Below are 5419 nucleotides of genomic sequence, written 5' to 3' on the forward strand. Positions count from 1 at the left end.
CTTAGCGCAGTGTTTGCTCAGTGCCTGTCCTATGGCACAGGCACTGTAGACGTCACAACTAGGAAGGCCCGGCTGGCTCTCCTCCGTCTCGCTGTTGAAGCTCCGTGCCCAGGATGGGCAAAAGGAGTTGTCCCTCGGTGCCCCCTTGACACCTCTGCTGCATGGAGGTCTTGATACAAGTCACGGCGCCTCTGGTTGATACTAGTCTTATGACTGTCCCTCTTTGTTAGCACTTGTCCTCCTTGTCGGTGACAGTGACAGCTTGGGAGGGGACCAGAGGGCACTTAGCATTTCTCTACTCTCCTAGTAGGAGAAACGGGTTCTTTTGTATCCCCTTCCTTCCTGTTAATCTGTGTTTGCGTCTCATGAGGTGAGTTGGCGTCTCATGAGGTGAGTTGGCTGAGCCAGGCAGTGATGTTCTTTGAGTGCCATTGTGTGCCCATTCACTGAAGATATGTCAGTGAATGAAGCAGCAGCAGTTCCGTCCTTCAGGGCCTTGTGTTATAGTTGGGGTAAAACATAATAACACAAACACATGTACTATATAAATAAATACATAAATACACAATATTTTATATTATACATGTAGATACATAACATACAGATATATAAGCATGTGTGTGTGTATAATTTTAGGGTGCCTCACACTAACATTGCTGCCTCTGAAGTCGCAAGACCCCAAATCCAGCCTATTGCCTCTTTCTTATAAATACACAGCCACACTCATGGGTTTATGTATTGTCTGTGGCTGCTTTTGTGCTGTGAGGGCAGAGTTGATTAATTGCAGCAGAGATTGTGTGCTTGATAAAGCCTAAAATATTCACACTCTGGCTTTAAGAAAAAGTTGGCTCACTGCTTGCTCAAGATCTTGCCAGCCATTGTGCTCGAAGGTACTGGTTCAGCTTCAGAGCTAGAAAATAAAGCTTGATTTGGGAAGCCAACAGAGATGATAGGTGGTTGGAACTTTGGGGTGGAGAGGGTCGTTTCCATTCTCTAGGTGTGGGATCACTGTGGTAGCTCCAAAGGTGGAGGTGACTGAATAATTTGTTTTGAAGTAGGGAACCTATTGTGCTTGCAGAAGAGCATTTATTGTTGGTGTTTTCTAGTAAGTGTGAATTGTATGTGGTGATTTAAAAAATGTGTATTGGGGCTTCCCTGGTGGCGCAGTGGTTGAGCGTCTGCCTGCCGATGCAGAGGACGCAGGTTCGCGCCCCGGTCCGGGAGGATCCCACATGCCGCGGAGCGGCTTCGCCACTGAGCCTGAGCCATGGCCACTGAGCCTGAGTCATGGCCGCTGAGCCTGCGCGTCCGGAGCCTGTGCTCCGCAATGGGAGAGGCCACGGCAGTGAGAGGCCCGCATACCGCCAAAAAAAAAAAAAAAAAAAAAAAAAAAAATGTGTATTAAAATGATGTAATAAGGACTTCCCTGGTGGCGCAGGGGTTAAGAATCCGCCTGCCAGTGAAGGGGACGCGGGTTCGAGCCCTGGTCCAGGAAGATCCCACATGCCGCGGAGCAGCTAAGCCCGTGTGCCACAACTACTGAGCCCGCACTCTAGAGCCCGCGAGTCACAACTACTGAGCTCGCGTGCTGCAACTACTGAAGCCCGTGTGCCTAGAGCCCATGCTCCATGACAAGAGAAGCCACCGCAATGAGAAGCCCGCTCACCGCAACGAAGAGTAGCCCCCGGTTGCTGCAACTAGAGAAAGCCTGCACACAGCAACGAAGTCCCAATGCAGCCAAAAATAAATAAATTAATTAATGAATAAATAAAAATGATGTAATAAAAGTATATATAAATTAGATGATGGGAGTTACTCCTGTTACCCTAGAGTCCCATTCTTCAGAAATATTCGTTATTAAGGGCTGTTTTTTTTTTTTTTAAGATCTATTTTGATGTGGACCATTTTTAAAGTCTTTATGAATTTGTTACAATACTGCTTCTGTTTTATGTTTTGGTTTTCTGGCCGTGAGGGATGTGGGGTCTTACCTCCTGGACCAGGGATCAAACCCACACCCCCTGCATTGGAAGGTGAAGCCTTAACCACTGGACCACCAGGGAAGTCCCTTAATGGCTGTTAAGACATGGATTTTAACCTCTGTCTAAATATTCCCTTCTACCCAAGAGTTTTAAAAAAATTGATTTTCTGATTATCTTCTTTTACATTGTGACCCCTTAGTTGACTTGGCACCTCAAAATGCAAAGAATTAGAAAGGATTTTAATAGAAGCCTCCCCATCAGTTGATGAGTTGACATTGTAGATTTTTAAAATTATGCTTTCATGCCAAATATTAAAGTACTTTGTACTATATCATCACTGTTCTAAATCTCACAAATTTTAATCAAAATTCTCGTTCTAGTAGAGGGGCCCCATAATCTGATCACCTGGGAAATCTTTGAAAAATATTGATGTCTGGTCCCCATTTCAGACCTAAATGACTCCAGATCTTTAGAGGTTGGGATGTCCCCCAAGCGAGCTATTGAGTAGGTAGCACTTTGTATAATACAACTTTGTTTTCATAATGAAAATTTATTGGAAAATGGTAAGGTTTTACATGCTTCTAGTATATACAGTTCATGGTTTATCCTGGAAAAAAAAAATCTGTATACTGAGTTTCTTTGAATTCAAATATTGAACAAAGGAGGGAAATACATATAAGACAGGGATTTTTTCATTTGATTTGAAGATTCACATTAATTCACTCCCTCCCACCCTCTGCTTTTGTACTTATTCATCAAGAAAAAGTCTACCTTCTCAAAACCAAAAACACATTTCTTAACCTTTGGATGGTAGCTTTGTATTAGCCCAGATCCTTACTAATGGGAGGTGGCATACATCTGATCACTGTTTTCAAACTGGGAAATAACGTTTCTTTTAAGTATTTACTAACCTTTCTTGGTAGATATTACTTTCTGTATTCATTATGGTAGGCTAACTGGTATAACAAACATACCCAACATTTCAGTGATTTTACTTTTTTTAATAATTTTTTAAAAACTTATTTATTTTTATTTATTTCAGGCTGCATTGGGTCTTCGTTGCTGCGCACGGGCTTTCTGTAGTGGCGAGCGGGGGCTACTCTTTGTTGCGGTGCGTGGGCTTCTCATTGCGGTGGCTTCTCTTGTTGCGGAGCACGGGCTGTAGTCGCGTGGACTTCAGTAGTTGTGACACGTGGACTCAGTAGCTGTGGCTCTTGGGCTCTAGAGCGCAGGCTCAGTAGTTGTGGTGTGCAGGCTTAGTTGCTCCGCGGCCTGTGGGATCTACCCGGACCAGGGCTCGAACCCGTGTTCCCTGCATTGGCAGGTGGATTCTTAACCACTGCGCCACCAGGGAAGCCCTCAGTGATTTTAAATTAGAAGTTTATTTCTTGTTCATGTAGTAGCCCACTGACTGTTGAACCAGGGGATAACTGTTCTGCTCTGTACAGTTATTCGGGGACCAAACTGTGGACATTTTCCTATCTTACATGTGGTGTCTAAAGGTCACCCTGGGCTTTGGCATTCAGTCACTGGATTGGGAAAGAGCATGGAGGTTTACATGGGAGATTTTTATGGGTCAGACCTGGTAGTACCACACATCACTTCTGTTGACATTCCATTGGTCAGAGGTTAGTCACAGGGCCATGCTTGCTGCAAGAGAAGCTAGGGAATGACTGGTTGCCTCAGTAAGGAAAAAAAAAAAAGTGCCTTTAGTTACCGATTAGTAGTCTTGTCCACGTGGCAAATGCAGCCACCATAAATATGACCAGCAAGACCTTGATTTAGTCTATGTAATTTTTTCTTTCATTGTTCCTTTTCTCATCCCCCCATGATTCTGCTAAATTACTTCCCCCACGTGCCCCCCCCACCATTTTGGGTGATTGTCCTTCATTGTTCCTTTATGTGTGACAGGGTTCTTGGATGCAGAAAAACTCATTCCTTCCTAATTTGGGAAGAAAATGAATTTAATGGAAGGCTGTAAGTTAGCTCGCAGAATTGATTGGAAAGCTGGAGACTGTGCTGGAAAAATAAGTAGGAACCAAAGTGGCCGGCAGCAGAGGACACAGCCAGGTCAGGCCACAGGCCTGGTCTGGCTAGGATGCCACTCCTGGCACCTCGCAGTCAGTCGCCGCGTGAGCTTTGTCTGTCCCGTCCCCACAGTGAGTGTGCTGTCACCGTCGGTGCACCTTCAGAAGTGACTCCTCAAGATGTTCGCTCTGACTGTTCAAACTTGGGTTGCTAGCAAAGCCCTAGTTACCAAGGAGTGAGGAAGAGCGAAGTTTTGTTACTGTTCTGCTTTTGTAGTAGGAGGCGTGGCTTTTTTTGTCTTCTGTGATTTCCACAAACTGTGATGGGTGTCCAGAGACCAAGTGACCAAAAAGTGACAAACCCCTACTTTAGCACCTTTTCATCAGGAGAAAATGTCCCATATTTTGGTGTAACATAGGAGACTGTTCCAGTCTTGATTTTGCCACTGACCTTTTCGGACAAGTCGTTAAAACTCTCTGGGTTGCAGGTGCCCCCTCTATAAATTGAGGTTGGGAACTTGTTGCCTGATAATATTTGTTCATCCACTCACTCACTGAATAAAATATTTATTGAGTGCCTTTATGTGCTGGCTTAAAAGAGGTGAGTGAGAGAGACACCCTGGCCTTTCTTAGTTCAGTGGATGAGCACAGAAATCATTCTAATGCAGTTAGGGTGGGATGGCAGCTCATGAGGAGTCCCTTATCCAGATTAGAGGGTTGTGGGCAGGGGATTCCTGTATCTCTTTGCTTCATTCACTCATTCATTTATTAAAGTGTCTGCTTTAAGCCTTTGCACTGGTGTATTTTTGAGAATATGTGAACAAATAAGACCAGTCCTTCCCTCAAGGGTGCTAACTGTGAGGGCATGCTGATCACTCCCGCACAGAACACTCTTGCTGTGCTAACAGCAGAATAGTAGGAAGAGAAATGGAGCAGGGAGCAGCTCACTGTAAGATTCTGGGAAGGTTTCTAAGAGAAGATGACATTACATCTGGGTTTTGAAGTTTGAGTTCAAGATTTCTAGGAGCAGAAAAAAGAAGAGAGAGTATTCTAGATAGAGGGAAAACTTCTGCTCAGACACTGTCAGTGCACCTGAGAGAAGGGATGTGTGATGGGGGGACAGGATGGAGGGAATGGTGGGCAATGAGGTGAGAGCTGTAAACACTTCAGCCTGGAAGCTCTGAATGTCTCAAGGTGTTGGGGATCTTGAAACTTTTTTAAGGAAGCAAACTTTGACAGCGGCGGGGAGAAGGCGCGGGTACTGTAGAATCCTCCTCAACACTTCCTTCTGAACTGAGATCGTGACAAAGAGTATAGAACTAAGCAGATGGGTTTGTGAGACATTCCTGAGGCCAAAGTCAGAGAATGTAGTTGGATTGTGTGAGTGTGCGTGTGCGTGTGTGTGCGCGCGCG

This window comes from Hyperoodon ampullatus, assembly GCF_949752795.1.
Source record: "Hyperoodon ampullatus genome assembly, chromosome: 5".
NCBI classification, from domain to species: Eukaryota; Metazoa; Chordata; class Mammalia; order Artiodactyla; family Ziphiidae; genus Hyperoodon; species Hyperoodon ampullatus.